At 46.7% G+C, this 24013-nt stretch overlaps 1 protein-coding gene across 1 annotated transcript in view; it reads right to left on the bottom strand.

Annotated features, from left to right (window-relative positions):
• Positions 1 to 24013, bottom strand: part of AHDC1 (AT-hook DNA binding motif containing 1) — a 201859-nt gene that overhangs the window by 176315 nt on the left and 1531 nt on the right. The gene's annotated exons all lie outside the window — the stretch shown is intronic.

The following is a 24013-nucleotide window of genomic DNA, read 5'->3' on the forward strand; positions in this document are numbered from 1 at the left end:
CTCCCCTAAACCATCTTCTTTTGATCTGAGACCTTGATCTTTCTGCCAATGTTAGGCACAAGCCAACAGGCCTCTTGATATTCCTGTATGTCACCTTCTCTTCCCTGACTGAGCCCTTTTCCATGTACAGAATGTTAGTTGGAAGGGATCCTGGAGGTCATCTAATCCAACCCCCTACTCAGTGCAGGTAACTGTTACAGCATCCCTAAAAAGTGGTCATCCAGCTTCTACTTGAAAGCTTCCAGACACACACACACACACCCCACTGTCGCACAAGGCAGACCTAGACACACACACACACACACACCCCACTGTCGCACAAGGCAGACCTAGACACACACACACACACACACACACACACACCCCACTGTCACACAAGGCAGACCTTGTGTACCAGTACCAAACAATCTCCCTCCCTCCAGTTTCAAGTCATTGGTTCCAGTTCTGCCTTCAGAAACTACAGAGAATAAGTCCTCCCTTTTCTTTGGCAGCCCTTCATATACTTGGAAGATGGATACTCATGGGGTTCTCAAACTGTGAGTCCCAACCCTCTTGGTGGGTTACAACCCAATATCCAGTGGGTCCTGGGTCGGGTCCTCCCACCCACACTTGCATCTGAGTGGCTCCAAATTGGAGCCCTATGGTCACAAATGGAGGCTACATAGGAACTCCGCAGGCTTCAGAAGCAGCCAGAGAGTCACTTACAGTTTAATTCTTGGTTTGAGAAAGTGACTTCCGGTTGCTTCCAGAGGCCTAGCGAAGGGGGTGGGTCACAATGCTCTCCAATGCAAAGCAGGTGAGTTGTGGGGCGGAGAATTTGAGAACCCCTGGGCTACCCTATTTCCATCTTCTCTTCTCCAAACTCTGACAAGCTCTCTCAACCATTCCTCATAGGCCTTGTTTTCCCCCTTTTGTTGCCCTCTTCTGAGCCAGTTCAAGTTTATCAGCATCCTTCGAACATGGTGCCCAAAAACAGATTCAATATTCCAAGTGCAGTGCAATATTCCAAGACTAGTGCAGAATACAGTGGACTGCATTAGCTGTTTTTGCAGCCATATCACACTGCTGGCTCATGCTCAGCTTGTGGTCCACAAAGGCTGCAATCCTATGCACATTTACCTGGGAGTAGGTCCCACTGAACTCAATGATCTTACTTCTGAGTAGATATGCATAGGATTGGGCTGTAAGACACCCAGACCCTTTTCACATTTGCTGCTGACAAACCAGAATCCAATACCCGCATCCCCCATCCTGTGTTTCTGCTTTTTTTTTTTAAATCTATGTGCAAAACTTTATATTTGTCAGTAATGAACGTCATCTTGCTGATAGAGGCCCAATAATTAATCCTGCCAAAATCATTTTGAACCCCAATTTAGTCTTCCAGGACACTGGCTACTTCTCCCACCCCTAGCTCTGTGCAAATTTGATAAGCATCCCCTCTACCTTTTTGGAACAGGGAGCCTTTTGTTATTTGATTTTCTCTGTAAACTGATTTGCAAACTTTCGTTGAAAAGCAGTTTATATATACTGTTAATAATAATTATACCACCCCAAACTTTCAGGTCACTTATGTAATTTTGACCAGCACAGAGTCCAAGACAGAGCTCTCTCTGGGTTGACCAGAACCATTCGACATTAAACAATTGCTCAAGCAGCTTAGAACCTTCTAACAGTAGTACCAACTACCTAGTCCATATTTTACCCACAAGGATACCATGGCAGAGTGTTTTGCTGAAGTCTAAGTTTCCTACGCCCACCGCATTTCCATGATCTACGAGGACTAGTCACTATTAAAAGAGGAGACTATAATCTGGTGTAACCTGTTCTTGACAAACCCACATTGGTTCCTAGAAATCACTCCATTATTTTGAAAGTGCTCACAGATATTCTGCTTAATAATCTATTCCATGATCTCTCCAGGTATTGACATCAAGCTGGTTGGTCTGCAGTTCTCCAGTTTCTCCTTTTCCCCCTTAAATGTATGGAATAAAGACAGCCCTGCTGGATCAGGACAAAGGCCTATCTAGTCCAGCTTCCTGTATCTCACAGTGGCCCACCAAATGCCTCAGGGAGCACACAAGACAACAAGAGACCTGCATCCTGGTACCACTCCCTCGCACCTGGTCTTCTGAGTTAGCCTACTTCTAAAATCAGGAGGTTGTACATACCCAGCATGGCTTGTAACCTGTAATGGCAAATTTCTGGCAGAAATGTCCAATCTCCTTTTAAAGGCATCTAGGCCAGACACCATCACGGCATTCTGTGGCAAGGAGTTCCACAAACTAATTACACGCTGGGTAAAGAAATATTTTCTTTGATCTGTTCTAACTCTCCCAACACTCAATTTTAGCGAGTGCCCTGGTGCTGCGTGAGAGGGAAAAGAACATCCCTCTATCCACTCTCTCCATCTCCTGATAATTTTGTTTGTCTCAATCATGTCCGCCCTCAGGCAGCTTTTTGGCTGTTGCCTCAGCAGAACTGAGGGCATGGGGACCCAAACTCCAGACCATTGAGACCTCAGTGTCAAGACGCTAGCCCAGTGGTCCCCAAACTTAACCGTTGCTGCGACACCCTCGGAACCAAGAAGTAAATGGCAATGATGCAAAATGTGTTATGAGATTATGTTACCACCACTTTCTGGGACTGGAGAACAAACACGAGCCTCAAAATAGCGGTAAGAGGGCAGGGTGGGTATGCAGGTTTTCCCAGCATAAGGTTTTTGTGTGCTACAGCTCTGCCCGCCACATTGAGCTTCCTGTTGCTAGCTTGGAGACTCATGCCACAGTATTGCTGCTGGACAGCAGGGATCCCATGACATGCCTGTGCATCATGTTGCACACTTTCGGATTTCCAGATGGTTTCCAAAAGTATGCTGCCTCACAAGCTCCCCTGGCATTAGTTAGGCAGCATCAAAGACAATGTGGCTCACACACATTGAGGAAGACCTAAGGAACTGGCAATTGACCATTGATGAGGCTGGAAACATAGCCAACAATCGCAAAGAGTGGAAGCGTGTCACAAATGACACAAGGATCTCAGCGGCACCTACAGCAGCATATTGGTCAAGGGGACAACCTGCTCCCCAAGCGTCAGCTAAGGAATAAAGAAGATGCACACTTTGGGAACCGCTGCATTAGCCTGTAGCCACTTGACATGCTTTGCTAGAGGGCATGGTTTTAACAAAAGGAGGAACACCCATCATGAATATTACATGGTTTGAACTCCAAGGCAGGACATGGGAGTTCTGCAGTCCAAAATATGCCAAAGTCTCTCTCCTTAGACCTCAGTCACCTCTATATTTATTTTACAGTATTTTTATCCCACCTTTCTCCCCAAAGGGACCCAAAGTTATCATGTAAGTCCAAATGGATGGAAAGGTGCATCATAAATATGTGGGGTTTTTTGTTCAAAGCCCGCACCCCCCCCCCCAGCAACACCACTGTGTCCACCATACATTTCAGTTCACAAGTGATAACACCACAAAGTTTTGGTTAAAAAACGCTGAACAAATGGTGGACCTCCAAGTTCCAAATGGAGACCACTACAGACACAAAAAAGCCAGATCCCTCAACATAGAACATTAAGAGCAAAAACAACCTGCCCCCAACACAGAGCAGGATTAAAAGCTTCTTGGCCCTTTAAGACAGAAGGTGAATTCACATAACAGTGTTGCACTGTATTTTTACACAACCACCAATCCTGATCAGTTGCTTTTTATTACTGGTGCATGATAAGGGCAGGTATGCAGCCTTTTCACCAGGTAAAGTTACAGAAAAGTCATCCTGGTCTAAACCATAACCTGGAGAAGTTGAGGCATGGCAACGGATACTGAAAATAGCATTTGGAGGGGGGCACAGTCAACTCTATGGTGGAATGGAGGCATGAAAGTCAACATGCGCAATCTTTTTTTTTTTTAAGCCACTGACTTAACCCATTTCTTCCCAGCCCATCGGTGTACACATTTGATACCTGTTGTGTATATGCTTCGTTGGGCAGAAATGGCTTGAAGTAACATCACATAATACACTGGAGTTACAATCTGCTACATAAAATACTGTCCAATCACGTGATATGCTAGTTTTACCAAAGTGATTGCATCATCTTTACACCTGTGGAGTGTAATGACATCAGTGGTGTCATTGAGGGTGCTGACCACACTGGGTGATGCGCATGGGGGGGGTGACACCACCACTGGCCAAAATTATTAAAATCTTGGTATTTTTGAATAATACCATCATGTTATACATCGTTCAATGTGTAATTTCATGCAGAATGCAATGAAACAATCCATGTTGAAATATCTCTATTCTAGCAAAAGTTATAGCCAAAAAACCAGTGGGGGCGGGGCAATGGTGTATCACTATGTCCACCGCCTGGGGTGGTGCCCCGCCCACTGCATGGGAGGAAGTCCATCAGGGGGATGTGCTGCCCTCCCGCATGGGTGACACAAACCCTGGTGATGTCACCGATTGCCATTCCATGCCCGTTTCTCCAGTGTTTGGCATTGCTTCCCCATCCCTCATGAGCTCTCACAGGGCTTCTTCCATCCACGTTGTACAAGTCACTGCATCTGCCACATCTCTAAAAAGGGCCTTTAAGCATTACAGACATTACCACCACCTATGCACTAGTGGCCCTGCGTAGAAGTCACATGCTCCTTGCCCTTAGGACCCAAAATCTGACCTGTGGTGCACAGGCATTTACAATTCCTTTGCTCTTAAGCAAAAGCGACTTGCAGTCTGAGCCTCACCAAGTTTACTCACAAGTAATCCCCCGTAGATTTCAAAGAGGACACTCTTCCACATTCAGGCTTACAATCTTACAGGTTTGGGCTTACAGACTAGCTGGATGGACTCAAGCAGCAAGAGACCCTAGACAGAACCAGCCTGTTCAATCTACAGAAACACCACATGTTTCCGAGTCACCATCCTAGCAGCTTGTGCAATCTTACAAGAGCCATTAAAATTCAGAGAGGGGAGGAACAAGTCCTGGAGACTTGACACAATATGGTAGGCTGGATTCAGGCTTGCAGGGCTTTTTTTGTTTGTTTTTAAACTAGAACCACCATGGTCCACCAATGTGTTTAAAATATACGTATACAACCTGAGATAAGTTTAAAGCATAACTAATCTGTTTAAGTATGCTTCTCAAGAGCACAAGAACCACCATACTTCATCAGACCAAGATAATCTCGCCCAGAGCTTCTTCTCCAGTGGCCAACTAAATGCCCCTGCAAAACCCACAATCAACCAGTAGGCACTAAGCTGTCCAGCAGAAATTGACCACTGGTGGACCATGGTCCATCTTCCACTCACATGAAAAAATGATAGTTGCCTTTTCATTCTCCCTGCTTTTGCCATCTGGTAAGATAAAATGAGTGGGCATAAAGGCAATGAAAGGCGCTAAGGGGCACCACTTGAGAGCACTACCACTTTGGGGGGAAGAGGGGCATGCTCTCTCTCCCACCCCATGCCTTGTGACTTGTCCTCTGTGCCTACTCTAAATTAAAAGCTCCTTTCCTTCAAGAAGACATGCTATTAAATGTTTTGCAAAGAGCATCATCCGGGGTGCTCAACAAGCAACTCCCCCAACTTCTGTGGTCTAGGACGGCCGAAGATAAGTTATCCACAGGGATCACTTGCACATTGGATCAGCTGCTTTTAACGCTAGAGAAGGGCTTAAAGGCAAACAGAACAATGGGCCTACCAGGGGTGGAAAAGTGATGCTCACCCCACACCCTCAGAATTCCCACAATGCACTGGCACCCACAAAGGAAGAAGCACACATTTCTTTTCACTTTGGAAAGCTTAAAACCCAATCTAGCCTTGAGGCAAAGCCACTCTTCGGAGGCTGGAGTAGGAGGGGGCAAAGTAGGCCCCATCCAACGTACAACATGAGCCCAGCCTCCTGTTGCAGAGCAAATGGGCTCCCCCCCCACCCCACCCCTCCGCCTTCCAACTGGCAATGTTTTATTTCAGACAGGAGAAAGGAAGAAGGAAAGCACACTTCCCATCCCAGATGCTTACAGAGCTGTAGATCCGTGCATTTAAATCACTTATATCTTTACCTTCTCCTGAGCTGGCTGTGAGATATTTTTTTCCCCTTTGCATTGGTAATTAGGGGGTGGAACAGATGGCGGAGGGCTCATTTAAAGTAATGCATCCATTAAAATAACCTTCGCTGTCGGGGACTGTGTGTTTCACAAGGGCTGGTTTCACTTGGGTACCGAAGGGCAAAGGCAGGGAAGAGGAAACTGGACTCTGGGAAAAAAAAAAAAGCTGAGCTTTGTCCGAATGGAAACACAAGACACAAGACAACACTTCAGCAGCTGTAACAAGCACACCAAGATGCACACAACTATCAAGATGGGAAGTTGTACAAGCCCAGTTTTCTAATGGGGGGGGGAACCATGACATAGCCCCTCCCAGGAGTCTCCTTCCTTCCAATTGTTTTTTTCTGATGTTCTCACCACATGGCCGCGAACATTCGCTCTCCTGCGCTTTTGCTTGCTTGCTCACTCTGTCGCTGGAGTGTCTGTGTGGAACCTTAGCTTCCCCTCCCCACATATAAGAACATAAGAACAGCCCCACTGGATCAGGCCATAGGCCCATCTAGTCCAGCTTCCTGTATCTCACAGCGGCCCTCCAAATGCCCCAGGGAGCACACCAGATAACAAGAGACCTGCATCCCGGTGCCCTCCCTTGCATCTGGCATTCTGACATAGCCCATTTCTAAAATCAGGAGGTTGCACATTCACATCATGGCTTGTAACCTGTAATAGATTTTTCCTCAGGAAACTTGTCCAATTCCCTTTTAAAGGCATCCAGGCCAGATGCCATCACCACATCCTGTGGCAAGGAGTTCCACGGACCGACCACACGCTGAGTAAAGAAATATTTTCTTTTGTCTGTTCTAACTCTCCCAACACTCAATTTTAGTGGATGTCCCCTGCTTCTGGTGTTATGTGAGAGTGTAAAGAGCATCTCTCTATCCACTTTATCCTTCCTATGAATCTTGCAGGCAAAACACCTGGAACACTAGGGAGATCCGTGAGCAGAAGAAGCCTCATCACCAGAGTTGTGAAAACTTGATGTAAACGCAACAAACCAACTATACAATTAGTGCTACAAGATAACCCAAATTCTGAGGCATGAAATGCAAAGGGGGAAGGGGGGAAATCTGAAAAAATTAATGTGAATTTATAGTATCTCCATACATGTTCTGATTTTACACAACCATTGCTAGCCACAGGAAGGAGCTATGCAGGAGACTACAGTTTCCATCTTCCAACCACTGAAAGTCCTGTTCAGTTCCCTCTCATAAGAACATAAGAACAGCCCCACCATCTCCCCCAGAATTAGGCATGACACACACATTTTCAAATCCATCTTCACAGTAAATGAGGGCTAGAACCTTGGTGTGCACATGAGTGCATTTTAATGCAAGCCAACACTTTTATTTCCAGGATACCAACTTCAGCACAACAAATTAAGTACTCTGCTTGCATTGTGCAATAACTGAATACACACATGTTCTGAACATGGTTACCTCGATCCTAAGGTGCCTGAGGTTTAGTCAGCAGGGTATTCCTAAAACTACTAACCAAATACTACCGAAATCTCACAAGAAAAATCTAGCATGAACCAAGGTGCTTCATTTGGTTGGCAGATAAAGCACAAGAAACTCTGCACAAATCCAAAGGAACTTGAATGAAGCTGCTACCCTGCCAACACTATAGCACACCCTGTTTAGGAGGAGTTGGCATGCCAGCTTCGATGAAATCCAGCTTTGATAAAAGTATGAGATGTGGGGCCATGTAAAAAAAATCTCACTGCTGCAGTGCCATCTCCCAAGGCCTCTAGAGCAGAGATTTTCAACCTTTTTCATCTCACAGCGCTCTGACAAGGCGCTAAACCTGTCAAGGCACACCCATCAGGTTTTTTGTTGTTGTTTTTTTACTATTGACAAGGCACATCATGCTGCTCTATGTTGGGGGTCCACATTACCCAGTGGCCCTACTAATAAATGACCTGCCCCAAACTCCCACGGCACACCTGCACACCATTCATAGCACACCAATGTGCCATGGCACACTGGCTGAAAATTGCTGCTCTAGAGAATGCAACAGCTGTGCAACTCATCCCAAGACCGTGCTGCATTTAGCAAAACCAAGTCAACCGGGAGAAACCTTGCCAGAGATTTGTGGGGTGCGGTAGAGGCCATTGCCTAGGAACAGCCGGAAGAGTCTTGCAGTCTTCGGCACTTCTCCCGAGTCCCAGCCCCCAAACTTGAGCTCCAGCTCCCACAATGGAAATCCTAAAGAAGCAATCACCATTCCAGCAGCAACAGCCTCTCCTGTTTCAGGCTTGGCTCCCAGGAGAGCTAGGGCAGGCTTTGTTCAGGAATTGGAGAACGGGCCAGAGAGAGACACGGTCCCTGCCAGTGCTTGTGTTTCACTCTCATGGAATGCTGGGGAGGGGAGAGCAGAGCAGGAAAGGGTCCCTCCTGAAGGGCTTTGGAGAAGGGGGTGTGTTTGTTTTGTTACAGCGGAGGAGAAGGTATCTTGGAGGGTACAGGAGAAAAACCATCTGCATGCATTTTGACTTCAGCATCACTAACTGCAGGGATGGGGGTGTGTGCATGCTCTGAACCAACTGATATATATACTTTCATATACCTTTATCCATGTACCCAACATGGGTACATATGAGGAAAGGCGTCCACACATAACAGCACCCTGAAGTTGCAAGGTAACTGGGTCCTAACACACACTTCTTATGAAATGCAACCCAGGATGGCTGGTCTCATCACTGCTTCCTATCTTTATTATTACTTTTTTAAGTGTTTCACCTCCCCACAGACTTTGATCTCTAAGCAATAACAATAAGCCACCATACCAGCCAAGTACTTTGGAACTGCATTCGAGTCAAGAAAGCCATTTCCAGAGTCGGCAAGACTGCCCCGAGCCTTCACATGAACGGAGGTGTCAATGATGCCGGTGACACTAGAAAGGTTTTCAGGACCCTGCAATCGCATAGTGACAAAGCAAATCTGCTTTTCTGTAACCAGCACGGTTACAAAATAGAGAGAAATCCCTATTATTTTACAAGGGTCAAATTGTGGGTGGGACAGTAGGATGCGTGCGCACTCGTGGGCAAGTCAGAAAGTGATGGCCAAGAATATCTCCAAGTCTTTTTTCCAACAGTGGAGATTCTAAACTGCACAGAAGAAACGCTTGCTTGTAAGCAAGAAAAAAAGGGGGGGGGAGAAAGGCAACATAAGAAGAGCCCTGCTGGATCAGGCCCAGGGCCCATCTAGACCAGCTTCCTGTATCTTACAGCAGTAAACAGGATGCCTCAGGGAGCACAGAAGACCACAAGATACTTGTATCTCACTGCCACCCCCTGCATCTGCATTCTATACCCTTGCACCTCGCAATGAAGACAACAGACAGTGGCTTGGGTTCAACTTGGGCCACTTTATTAAATACAAGTGACCAATTTTTAAAACATGAAACCTACTGAACACCGTCCCTCCCACCAGTCTGGACTAGGCGAAAAAACTGCCACGGCCAATTTGGATGACAGAAAAAAAATTTCTGCCTGGCCCTCATGCTGAGTGACCATCTAATCTCAAGACTATACATACCCATCATGGCTTGCAACCTGTGAAGGACTTTTCCTCCAGAAGTCTGTCCAATCCCCTTTTAAAGGCATATAGGCCAGATGCCATCACCACATCCTATGGCAAGGAGTTCCACAGACCTATTACCCACTGGGTAAAGAAATCTTTCCTTTTGTCTGTTCAAACTCGTCTGACACTCACTTTTAGTGGATGTCCCCTGATTCTGGTGCTGTGTGAGAGGGGGGAAAAGCATCCTTCTACCCACTCTATCCATCCCTTGCATAATTTTGTACATCTCAATCATGTCCCCCCTCAGGTGCCTCTTTTCTAGACTGAAGAGCCCCAAATGCTGTAGCCTTTCCTCATAAGGGAGGAACCGAAAGAAGACTGACTGTATATGCAAAGGCACCCTGATAGGGCCTGCGGCTGACCCAACCAAGGAGGGCACTCCTTCCCTCCCACAACCAGATGCCTCGTCATTGGTTTCTAAGAGAGTTGTGGAATATGGCGTAGAGGTGCACTGCTTCCTCGGAGCTTTGCAGCCACACTTCCCTTGAGGTGCATGGGGGAGGGAATCCCATAACAGTGGAGGAGCACCTACTAGCTGGCTACCCCATCTGTTTCTCCTTGACATAAACTTCCCCCTCCCTGCCTGACGAAAAGAGGATAGTGAGAATCAACTGAGAGGAGGTGGGGGAGAGAAATGGACAGCAGAATTCCCTCCCACCCAGTTACGTTCAACTATTTCACATGTGCTTGTTATGTGTTTGTTGCCTTGAGGGCATCTCTGGGATTGAAGCATCCAAGTGCAAAGTATTTTTTCCTGGGAGGGGGGGAAGAGAGGGAGTTGTTCACACACACCCCTACCTCCCCCAAAAGATAAGGACCAAGAGAAAGCTTTATGGATTGCTTTCCCCCTCCATGTTGCTGCTGGCATGGTTAGAACTTGGTGGTGGTGGGGGGATATGGTTGCAGTTCAGAGGAGAGGACAGAGCCGGGGGGGGGGGTAAACAGAACAGAATTATTCCTCACATTGCACCTGGGGAGAAGAGGCCTCGAAAGAGGCTTTGCACATTGGCTGCAGGAAGGAGGCGGATGAGCTCTGGAATTTACCTTTGATCAGTCAGGCAGAGATGCTAGCCATGTGTTGAGCTGCACACCACACCGCTGACCCTGTGGGCCCACATACCTTGCGCTCCAGGGAGCCCAAAAGACCTAGGTAGTGTTCCCATCCTGCTCACAAGGAGATGGCAGCTTGGGTTACATTAAGCAGGTCCCTCCAGGCTTGGATCCTGTTCCATTACAGTTCACGCCAGGCATTTCAGGACGTCACCGCCCCCACACGCACTCAGCCTGGCAGCCACACAGCAGACACCTCCCTCCCTCTCTCCCCCCCCCAGCCCACAATCGCCTTCCTAGCAATCTGTATTCCTCACAGACTCAGCAATGCATACACAGTTACCTCCGAGCTGTCCTATAGCTCCCGAGTGACCCGGGGGACAGCAGGCAGCTGTGTCACTTCAATAGCCAATGTGAACAGAAGGGCTCTGCCTGGCTTTTTACTAGGACATTAAATGCTGCTTTGGGGGAGGGGGGCACTGCCTGCCCTTGCCCTCCTCTCCCACCCTGTCCAATGTGGAATTTGACCCCTTCATTCCCTGCCCGTTACCCCTTTGGATTGGTGGCCATTTGCGTCGAATCTTGTTTTTTTTTTTTTTTTTTAAAGAGCTCTGTTCAAAATGACTAAAAGCTCTGATTACAGACACATTTTCTTTCTGAATTATTTCTCAACAGGAGGAAAGGTGCCACTTAAAAGCAGAACCATGTGCCCAAAGTTTAAATCAATCCTGGCTTCCACCTTAAAAAAAAAAAAGGGGGGGGACCCAAGAATGGCTCCAGGAACACCCAAGAGAAGCAACTCTGTTTCCCCACATGACTCAATACCCACAACAACACTGGGATTGTAACACACACACTTCTTGGTGCCCAACTTGTTTTGCTTCACTGTCTCTTGTTCGACCACACTGGCTAAAATGTGACCACCTGACTTCCCTAGGAGGGTGCTCATTACTGCAGCCTTCAGGGTTACTACAGAAACTTGGCCACACTGCTACGTGCTTGTGGGGTTGAGCAGTTGTGGAAGGGAGTAAACCCCCTTACCCGTTACATATACAGTCAGTTCTCCGTATGTGAATTTGCTATCTGTGAGGGGCAGAACTGCTACCTTCTCTCATTATCCACACCTCTGTTCTTGTTATCTGTTATGCAGAGACCTTCCAGAAACTGCAGGGACCTTCAGAACGCCGCCTGTGACCACCGCAAACCCCTTTAAAATAGCCAGCGGAAGCTTCCGTCTGTCATTTTAAAGGTATCTAAGCTGGTGGTGGGTGCTATTCTGAAGCCTCTGGAAGGTCTCTGAAGCATTCAGAGATATTTTGACACTTGCTGCTGCACTCTGCTGGCTTTCTGAGGGTCTCTGCTGGATTCTTCTGATGGCAGGAAAGGTACCCCTGCCCCCCTAGAGTACCTCTTGTAGCTAACCCTCTTGCACCAAACATTATCTGCGAATTTGCTATCCGCTACAGTTTCCAGGAACCTAACTCTAATGGATAACAAGAACTGACCGTGTATGTGAAAAGGAATGAGGAGGAAGGGAGGGAGAGATCCTACAAAACTGAAGTAACAGCTAACATTTTTTCTGAAGGGGTGGCACCACAATGGAGCAGGACTCTTGTTCCCTAAACAAGCCAGAAGGCTGTGAAGAAGCAAGTCCACTGAAGCAGGGGCAGGAAAGGCTTCAAAAGAAAAGAGGGTTAGAGGTGAAATTAGTTCCACATCTCACAGGCACTGACACGAGGGTCTATAATGCTTTACATGTTGAAAAGCTCAAGGAAGACCTAGCGGGGCTGAGATCCAGTTCCACTACTGCTCTCATCACGCAGGGCATGAATGCAAGCCAGTAACAAAAGCAGCCCTTCCCTCCAAGGCTTCCCTTGGAGTCCACAGCTCCAACCAATGCCTTGCACAGCCTGGGACGGAATGCCCAGCACCATGGGTTCTGCCCGATCCCATCAAATCCCATTCCTTTCATTCGCAGCCCTGTCCAGTTACCCACCCCTTCCACAAATCCTGCCAGAGTTCCTCCCTCCCCCTCCTTCTGTCACTCCCATAAATAAACCCTTTTCCACACTTGGCATCTGCCCTCTGCTCTCCCCACCCACCAAGTTCCACTTATTTATTCTCTGCTGCTATTCCCTCTAAGTTCCTTTTCAGTCACTGCAACCAATCCAACAAGGAACAAATTCCATATTGGTGCCATAAACACAGGACACTGCGAAACCTAATGGAAGAACTCACATAGTCAATCACTGGAAACCTAAACTCAGTGACCTTCCTAAGCCCCTTACAATACAGACATGACACTGCAAGAAACAGGACTTTAACAAGAGAAAGTTGCACCGCTTTTGGAACTGTGGCAGATATGAGTATAGAAATGCCAACTTTTGCCAGGAAAAAAATTGGTGTGCTGAGCATTATCATATAGGTTCCCTCCAGTTATGCAGTTAAGGACATTTTTTTTTCAAGGAAATGTTTCTTTCTCTAGTGCATAATTAATCTGTGGAACTCCTTGCAACAAGGTGTGGCAATAGTACCTAGCCGAGAGGCTTTTGAAAAAGGACTGGACAGATTGATGGAGGAAAATCTGTTTACAAGCCATGATGACTGTACACCACCTCCGGGTTTTTAGAAGTAGCCTATCTCTGAATGCTAGATGCAAGGGAATGGCAACAGGACACAAGTATCAGGTTCGTGCTCCTGAGAGGCATCTGGTAGGCCACTGTGACATACAGGAACCTGGACTAGATAGGCCCTTGGCCTCATCCTGCAGGGCTCTTCTTTCGTTTTTAAGGTGCAGCTGTTGGTGCTTAGATCAAAGAGAAAAACTGCTACAATGGTAAAATAATGCAACCTCCTCCCCCTACACACATAGAAAATCTCATACAGATTTGACAGGTTCTCTGTATTTAGAAGTACCAAGTTTCAGTGCAATGTAAACAATGGTCAATCCTGGAAAACCTGGATGTTTCTCAAAGCACCCTGAACTGGTTGTGAAATTTACATTTTGCTGTCATGTAGCCCACAGAGGATGCTTCCCCTCCTGCAGCTGCACAGTGTACAATTCATGTTTGCCCCTTAAAACAATTCCTTCAACTCTACTCCCTGGCATGCACAGAGGTTCACCGGAATTGGTCTGAATCAAATAAAAAAAAAATACTGTAGTGGTTTTGCCAGAAATCTCTTCTACTGTATGCTTACTGGGGATCCAGAGCTTCCTAACTGGTCCCAGACTTCCTTCACAGACCTATCCAAAGGTCCTTTCCCAACCACTTTACAGGGTTGATGCCACATTCTCCTGGCTGTACCCTGCACCTTTCCATGCTCAATTCCTGCTCAAGCCACCTGTCTTAACAGAGCTGTCAGTCCCTGAAGATCCTGGACCCTCCTCTTCCTGCCTCACAACTGAAGTCTGGTCTATAGCAGAATGAGGTGGTGAGGTCCCGAGGCAACTGAATGAAAGGTGCCATTTCAGACTACTCTTAATGCATCCCCAGAGACAGAAACCACCTCCCCAAAAAGAGAACACCAGCACAACAAGACTAACCTAGAACTTTCCCTTGCCACGCTGAGTGTACACTTTCCCCACCCATTCTTGGCGAAGGGGCATTTCAAACCCATTTTTTCCACCTGAAAAGACAATCCATTCAACGGTGCCATGTTATTCACAGATTTCTGGCACACGTGCTGAAAGAATGGCTGCTAAATATCCCCCCCCCCCCAAAAAAAAAAAACTCCCCAGTGGAACGCTGAGTTTTTTTTGTACCCAAGCTGCTGATCCCATCCACACTCCCCTTTGGGCAACAGTGTAACCAAACACCGTCCCACATGCCTGCTGGTGGATCCCATAAGGGCAGGGGTGTAAAACATACGGCCCAGGGGCCGGATGCGGCCCGCAGAAGTTTTTTAGCCGGCCCTCAGGCTCTCAGCTGCTGAGCAGTGCTGAGGTGTTACTGTTGCAAGGGCAGTTCACATGAAAATTGGGCTCTCTTTTATCTTGAACTATGATCAAGATTGGTGTATTTTCTCTTCTGTCAGCTGCAGCTAATGAATTCCTAAGTGAGAAAAAGTGCTTATTTTTGGTTATGACCTGTTTAATGACATCACTTCCTGCCTAATGACATCACTTCTGGCCCTTGGCAGGCATCATTAATGCTGTTTGGCCCTCGGCATGAAACGAGTTTGACACCCCTGCACTAGGGAATTACCTGCACAGACTCCTCCACCATTTCCTTGGAAGAACAAGCACTTCCACCGTTTCGTACTGATTGAAACACTTATCGTCGCTTACCATCCAACTCCTCTATCCACCTGGTTCTGCCAACCCCAGCTGTACCTCATTCCCTCCCTTTCCTGAGAAAGCAAGCACCCCTCCCCTGCTTCGCCTAATATCGTTTCATTCAATTCCAGCAGCACAGAGGCTGATCAATGGAGCCAAGGCTCCAATCAGCTGTCTCCGGGGTGTTCCACCAGACCCCTTCAGGCAGGAACACAGAAAATGTGGTTCTGGGTTGATCATTATCTCAAAGTCACCGGTCTCAGCCATGAGCTCACTGGTGACCTGAGTCAAACCACTGCCTCTCGGTCCGATTCATCCCACCTAACACAGGAAGATGATATTATACCCGAGCAGAACACAGCAGGCCAATGAATTAGCCACACATTGTCCGCTCAAGAACCCAGTGTACAGATACACTCTCCTCCCTTGCACTAGGAGAAAACCTGCTGCAGCTCTCTATTAAGAGTTCTGCCAGGGAGCCATATAGAAACATCTTCATTAAATCTGTCAGTTCCCAACATGGAACTCAAATTTAGTTGCCATTAGTTGTCTGATTTTCTCTGTAAACCGCTTTGTGAATGTTCTGTTGAAAAGCGGTATATAAATACTGTTAATAATAATTAATAATAAATGAAACAAGAATTCCATAGACAACACACAACCTTGCCGGACTAGGTTTTTGTACAGATTACCAAGGTAAGGTACAGTACTTTGAGCATCGAGAGAAAGCATAGCGCAAATATTGAGTATTACTATGAGAAAACCATTTCCATGAAACATTTATCCAGGGAACATTTAAGTACATTCAGCAAACAGGAAATAAGTGAGGTTCTACAACTGTTGTCCCAAAGGAATTTATTTTATTTTTTTTCAGACTAGCATGTTTACCACTGTGAACTCACTCCAGCAACTGGACCCTATCAGTGCCAACAGTGTAGTTCTCCACAGTTAAATTGGATTTATTAACAGAAAGATCCATAGGCTGACCTTCCAAGCCCTGCAGGAGGCTCAGCCACAGAAGGTGCATGTACCTCTCTAGAACTTGGGAGAAACTGCTCTTGCAGTTTCCTGAACAAATGTAACTTAATAGAGCATCCTGAATATTCCTATGCCAGTGGCATCATTAGGGTTTGCATCACCCAGTGTTGGAGGCTAGCGCATCATCCCCATCATGGATCTCCTCCCATGCAGTGGGCAGGGCAATGCCCTGGGCAGTGGGCAAGATGATGCCCCATCGTCCCACCCCCTGCTGGTTTTTTGGCAATAATGTTTGATAGAATAAATATATTTCAACACTGCTCCACTGCATTCTGCAGAAAATGCACATCAGATCTACCATCAGATCTACCAAATGCGCATAAAATCTACCAAGATTTTAAAAATTTTGGCCCATGCTGGTGTCACCCCTCCCCCGTGAGCATCACCAGGGGTGGCTTGCACCCCTCTAGTGACACCACTGTCCTTTGCATGCCCCTTTCTTCCAGATTTCAAGTCTTCAGCATGCTACTTTTGTCAGCACAAACACTGGTCGAAGATTTCATATCAAATGCCAACACCTTCCATGCAAGGAGAAATAGCCCCTTTTAAACAAGGAGCACAGAGAAGTAGGGGCAAAATGGCAATTTCTTTAACACACTGATATCCTGCCTTTCTACTTATAGATATTCATAGTGGTTCACTACTCAGCTGAAACCACATTATCACAGTTAGAATTTTAAGTACCAAAAGCAGCAGCAAGGTCACTCAGAACCACCCGAGAATTAAAAAAAGAGTCTTCACCCAAGAGCTAGGAAATGCCAATGCTTGTGCCCCATATGGCTATCCAAGGCAATGAGGTGCCATCCTTGAAAGAGAGCTTCTCTTCAGTCGCCATTCACTTCTTATGGTGGAATCTCTTGGAGGATCTCCTGAAGCAGATCTCAAAAAAACCAAGCAGGTTAATATGAGAGAAGGTGGGAGACTGAATATTCTATAATAAGGCAGAAAGGATCCCACTGGGTCACCTAATCCAGCTCATCACCTTAAGGGAAAATCTCCCAGGCTTGAAACATTCCTGGTTTATATCCACCCAGTTGTATCTCAAGAGGCCCAAGTACAGAACTAGAAGGGGGTTTGAGAAATCAACAGGGATGTCCTACATATAGCAAACACTGCCATTTTTGCACTACTTTCTGAAACGATCTCCTGACTACATAAGTTACGTATTACAGGGAAGTTACGTAAAGGAAGGGAACAAAAGTGAAGTAGTTTAGAAGCAAAAAAAAAACACAAAACACAAAAAACAAAAAAACCCAGATGCACCTACTCCAGATTTAATAAAAGTAAAAACATAGGGCATGTAAAGTACTGATTCCTGCTCCATGAATGAATCTCTTGACCAGTCAATCTCTTTATGCTCCTTGCTATTTTAAGTTCATACGGCACTGTAAAGGCATAGTACTAAAGAGTGATAACATAGTATAGCTCCCAGGATGTCCTTCCATCATGCGATCTGGTCACATCAAGACAAAAGTTATCTAAGAAAAGCCAAAAGATTTAATCTGTTTGAGCCTGAAGGAATTAATATCTCACAATTAAAATATGCTCAGCGACAAGAGTCCTGTTCTTTTGTGGCTAGGTACTGTGAAACACATCCTACATTTCGGCCAAGATACTTTGAACCAAGATAATGCCTGACAAGATAAGACCACACTACAGAAAAAACCATATCACCTTAATAGAAGCCTTGCAGAGAAAAAGAGTGGACCCCAAGCTGCATGTTTAGTTTTCAAAACAAGACATAGCAGGTCAGCCTGAAATTCTTCCAGGCTAATTCAAGGTGTACAAAGAAGACTTCTGAACAGTCAGTGAAGTCATGCATCCTGACCATGCAGAATTTCACCTTCACCTGATGCAATGCTGCATTCAAAATAGACTCACCCTCACATAAAAGCAACATTGCCCACCTATGATTCTGTTCAGACGTTGGCATCTCACTGCCCTAGAAGGAAATTCAAGGAAAGGCAGGTATGTTTTGCCCCAGGACCACCCCTAGAGGAAACCAGCCACAAACTTTCCTGCTCGCACTTAGACTGTAGTAGGAACCACGAGACTTCTCTGTCTCTCATCTGCGGGGTTCATGAGAAAGATTTCAGTGCTCCCACCTCCTGGATCAGCATCTGGGCAGACCCTGCCAAGGCCCAATGCCATCCACCGCATTGAAGAATCAGAACAGAAGGCACAGCTAAGACACAAGGTGAATATTATAGTGTCCCGTCCCCCCCAAGTTTCTCCAGTCACTGCAAACCTATCCAGGCATCTTCTCTACAGGAAAATCTGAATTCCAAAGCGCCATGACTGAACAATTACTTCTTCTGAGACACAGAAAGTTAGCTTCAATGCCTGGTGTATCCCTCTTGTAACAGGTCCTAAAAACTAAATGCTCCAGAAGCACCCCAGACATCACTCACTTCTGAATTTGCAAAAAGAGATGGCACTTTTATTTTTTCAGGCCTAATATTTTACTGCAAAGGACAATGATTAAAAAAAAATAAAGTATTCACCCATGAGCAAGTTTCATGATGGTGTAAATAAAGTCACAAGTTTTGAGGTCAGCGGTATCATGCTTGCACACACACAACTCAGAGGAGTTCACAACTTATCAAGCACGACTCTAGGAACTGGGTCCAACAGGCAAGCTGCACCTCAGAACAGGAGAACATATTTTTGTAAGTTAAGATGAACTTTGTGACTGACAGCCCCTAGAAGTTACTCAAGCAGGCAAAACGTCTCAAACATGCAGTCACAGGAATGCCGTCGCAAAACATGCAGTCAACAGAAATGCAGTGGGGGAAGGGGTTCCAGCACTCCAGCATGCAACAGGCATCACAGAGGTCCGTGCAAAGTACTAAACACATATTCAAGTATGACAACATTGCAACACACAACTGGTCATTCACTAGTTATGAGCAGCATACGAGTGCATAGGTTGCATTTGAGTCCTCTGTGTCTGTGTAGCGTAATAGGCACTCCGACTGCAATACTTGTGTCATGGTAAACAAGACTGTATACAACTCTAATATGACAAAAGACCACAGTGGGTTCTCCCAGTGACCAGGCACCACGGCTAAAGAAACGGTGACACTTCAGATTTGTGAATCAATAAGCTCCACTTTGCGGAGCAAGAGGAAAGAAATTTAAAAAAGGTGAAGTACTCGTATATACTTATAAGAACATTAGAAGAGCCCCACTGCATCAGGCCAAAGGCCCATCTAGTCCAGCTTTCTCTACCTTTCTCTATCTCACAGTGACCCACCAGATGTCTCAGGGAGCACAGAAGACCACAGGAGACCTGCATCCTGGTACCACTCGCTTGCATCTGACATAGCCTACTTCAGGAGGTTGCAGAAACCCATCACGGCTTGTAACCTGTGATGGGCTTTTCCTCCAGAAATTTGTCCAATGCCCTTTTAAAGGCCCATCAAGGCCAGATGCCATCACCACATCATGTGGCAAGGAGTTCCACAGACTAACCACATGCTGGGTAAAGAAATATTCTCTTTTGTCTGTTCTAACTCACCCAACACTCAATTTTAGCGGACATCCCCTGGTTGTGTGAGAGGGAAAAGAGCATCTCTCTATCCACTCTATTCAACCACTGCATGACTGTATGTCTTGTATGTCTCAATCATGCAATCTCAGTCATGCACCTTCTTTCTACACCAAAGAGTTCCAAATGCTTTAGCTTTTCCTCACAATGGAGGAAAAGCCCAGTAATCATTTTGGTCTCCCTTTCTTCTGCACCCATCTATAAGTCAATCTCATAGAAAAGCTGAGCTCAAGCTTTAAGCCAAATATCACAATATTTGCTATGACCCATACATAAGTTGAGCGTAAACTTGAGGGGAAAAGCTGGTGGTTATTCACACATTAACTTTATTAATTTTCATCTTTGTTTAACATATAACTTATTCAAAATTGTGGCATGGGCATGCTGGTACTGTGAAAGAGGCAGCAACCAGCGCTCTGGCTGTCCTGTCCTGTTTCTCTCTCTGCCCTGGCTGGAAGTGCCTGCATGGGACCCATTGATAAGTCGACCCACAGTTTCAGGGTAAATTTTAATGCTTAAATTTGTAGACCTATACATGAGTATATTTAGTATATTGAGCCTATGGAAGACCCCTCCCCCCACACACCCCTCCTCAAAAGAAAAGTCATGTTTATAGTAAACTAAGTTGATTAGTTGCTTCAAAGAAAAATGTAAATTAGAACATCATTAGCACCCCTTTGCTAGCTCTGGCAGCTTTGCAGCTACTGTCCAACTGCATGATGTGAAACTCTCGCAATTTCACGGACTGCACAGATTATTTAAAGTAACTAAATTTAACCTGGAAGGGGGGGGGGGAGAGAAACTAATACACAAAAGCTGTCATTTGTCTAGTTGCATGGTCTAAGTTGGGCTGGAGAAAGAAAGCCACCTGATGACGAAGTTTGCAGTTCCAAGGGTGTGCAGGGTATTCAAACCCTTCCCCTGACAAGCCCAATTTTAGGCCTCTGCAGACCTCATAGCAAACCAAGGTAAAAAGGGAAGACTTGCTACATACTGTGACCTGTCAGTCACTCCTCCACACACACAACTCATTTCTGTACTTCCAGTCAGGCAGCAAAAGAACCAGGTGGTTTACCGAGCCCCTGGCAACATGCCATGCATTGTTGATGAGTCCAAGGGCATGGTCTGAGGGCACATAACACAGTCACCTTGGCTAAAGTTTGCAGATCCCAGTTTGATTGGTGCCTGGATGGGTGACCACCTGAACTTCCCACGCATGTGCTAGACGTAGTAAAGTTTGGTTTGGTGGTTCACAAGTTGCACAGACCCTGCCTTCGGGGTATACGGCAATGTGATTTCTTCTTCTTGAGCTTCAGGAACGATACAACACCCTTTACGACAAGAATCCAAGATACCCATTACAAGGACATTCTAAGCACAGTGCCAGCAAAAACCTGCCTGCCCTGCTTCTCCCAAAGTACGGCAAGAGAGCCTTCTCAAACTGTGGATTTGGTGGTCAGGGTGGAAGACGGGCTAGACAAAACCCACCATGGACACAATCGACCAGAAAGATGTCCTTCCCAAGCCCCGTTGAAATTATAGAACATTTCCCTGAGCGCCGTAGCCTGTTTATTAGTGTGCGGGTGTACAGAGGCACACATGGGCTTGTGGAGATTTTCATTCTTAAGCCCAGACCAAAGGCCTACTGCACCACACCAATGCAATGTATATAAAATTAGTCATGCATTCTTTCTTCCAGTGACAGGAATATTTCATGCAGTCCCCTCTTCCCAGCCCATCCCCACACAGGCCCTTGACATACACGAAGCTGCACCAAATATCCTGAAACGGTTCAGCTCAAGCATCATGCCATCCGGAATTCATTTCGTTTTCATGTCTCAGCTGAGAGATGGTTCTATCCAAGTTGATTATCACAGGCCACTGTGGCCTGCAAAGTTAATGGCCCCGAACCTCTGTGCAGTCTGATCTACAGACAGGCAGCCACTTTGGATATTCCCAGGAGAAGTCCCTATCTTTGGGACACCCCAAAAATGTTCCATAGGAAGGCCTGAGCCTCAGAGGACTTACACATCACTAACTGAAATACAGGCCAGAGGCATTTTTCAGAGTGCGGCTCCCAAGTGGCATGGCTCTCCTTCCTATGCCACCTCTTCCACAATTCTGCTGGAGTACGCGCACAAGGCAAGGGGACCTAAACATTACAGAACACAGAGAGAATGTTAACAAGGCCTTGACGTGGCCACCCCAAGCAACGGGAAACAGCTTGGCATTGCTCCCCACCCCTATTCCCAGGCCCCCAAATTCCTTAGATCTCAATCCAGGCACAGCCCTCCTCCCCACACCACATCCCTGTTTATCAAGGCATGGTCTCTCAAGCAGCAGCAGCAGCATTTTAGAGCCTCCGTTTCCATTCGGCTGACACACACTATTTATAGATGCTTACCATTCTCCCAGTTCTTTCCTCAGGATCTCAGCAGAAATAGACTGCCCCCTGGTCCCTGAGGCCTTCCTCCAAGGCAGCTAGGGCAAGGATTCCAGCCAGTCAGCCACCCCCACGAGGTCACCCATAACCTTCTACATGCTTCTGCCTCCTTATCTCTGCCAGACGCTAGTTCCCAAATGTTCATCCCGTTCTTGCCTCTGCCCACTCCTCTACACAAGCCACGGCTTCCCCTTCAGTGGGCTTTTTTCATACTTTCGGCTGCAATCTGTACATCAGGCACAGCCCCTAGGAGGTCCACTGTTCTATTCCCAGGTGTACCACCTTTGAAAGAGAAAGTACAGAAAGCGTCACTAACACAACCAGTTGAGAAACTGGTGCAAGCAGGAGTAGGATTTGACCCTCTCTCTGGGCAAAACTGGCACACAGGCAGGCGTGCACACACACACACACAGGGGAATTTGATGGATGGGTTTGGGCTCATTCCAGCTGCACAGGTGCACCTGAGCAGAATTTGACTCAATGCCCCACCCTCCTTCCCTCCACACCCGGCCCAGCAAGCCTTATACAGAGTCAGAGCCTAGCCCAGTAAGAGACTACCTGGCACCACTACATCCTCAGGAAGGGGTCTTTCCCAGCCTTGCTACCTGGGAGATGTAATGAGATGCACCAGGGATGGAACCTGGGAACACCTGTCTGCAAAGCCTGTGCAATAGCCCCTCCCCAGGGGGATGTTCTTTGGCATGATGTGTAAGGAGACACCTAGGAGCTCATTAAGGCCAACTCCATCTCAACATCAACTCTCAAACGGAGCTAACTCTGGGTTCGTTATACAACCTTGTAAAGAACTTGAGAATCCTGCTTTTGGCCCTCCCATTTTCAGGCAAGTGATACCCTGTTGCTCCTGTTCACCAGCCACTGAGTCCAGCCTGGGGACAGGTCTTAGTTAGGCAAGCCAGCGATATTCTCACAGCGCTCTCCCTTGTTAGTGAAACTTTCTCTATGCAAAACTATGTCAACAGACCTTGACAACAAAAATCTCACAGGCTTTAATCCAAGTATCGCCCAGCGCACCTCAGCAACCCAACTGTGACTCCCAATTTATTCCCATAGGAGCCTAATGTTATTATGTATTTATTCTCCAAGATATTAAACCCCAGAGCGGGGGAACATGCCCCCCAGAATTAAACCAAACTTCATTGTCTTCCCAAGGTCTTTGTATCCCCAACACTTTGGACAAGGGGTGACAATTAAAAATGTTAGCATGTCAAAATGCCATTCTTTAGGAGAGCAGCTGAGGAGCCTCAGGGGTTCCCTCTGCAATAAGACATCAGTCTTGGCCCCAGGTCATGCGCCACCCTGAACTCCTTAGAGGAAAGGTGAGATTTTAAATTTTTAAAAAAGGAGAGACCAAATTTGGAAGCTGGTTCTGTTTCAGCAAGAAGCACTCTTAAGTTCAGCCCATCCAATTATAATTCTGAATCATGCAAAGAGACCGACTTAAAGCAAAACTGATCAAGAGGAACTCTGGGGCCAGCCATGGCCGATTTAAGCCCAAAGCCACCTGCCTGCTAGTGGACAGATCTCTGCCCTGGTAGCTGTCACTCAACATTCCCCCCTCTATGGGGGGGGGGGAAGAGAGGGAACACAAGATCCCTCTGGTTCTGTCTTCTGCCTTCAGAAGGAATTGCTTTTCTTTCTCTGTGCCAGAGAGACTGCTGTGCCACAGGTCGCCTGCCCCCATCACCCCAGCGCACTCACATCACCAAGGGGACCTGTTTTGCAGGATCCTCTGCTGCGCTTCCTCCTTCACCTTTGGGTGCAACCTCCTCCATAACCTTTCACCTGGCACCCACCCAGGCCCCCCCCCTCTGGGATTGATCACTCGCTCCTTTTGCCAGCTAGGGTCACCATGATCTCAGAGGTGGGTGGGTGGGTGGGTGGGTGGGTGGGGGTGAGAGAGAGAGAGAGCCACTCAAGGAGAGGATGCAACTTCCCCCTTTCC

This window comes from Tiliqua scincoides, chromosome 10 (assembly GCF_035046505.1).
Source record: "Tiliqua scincoides isolate rTilSci1 chromosome 10, rTilSci1.hap2, whole genome shotgun sequence".
Taxonomy (NCBI): Eukaryota; Metazoa; Chordata; class Lepidosauria; order Squamata; family Scincidae; genus Tiliqua; species Tiliqua scincoides.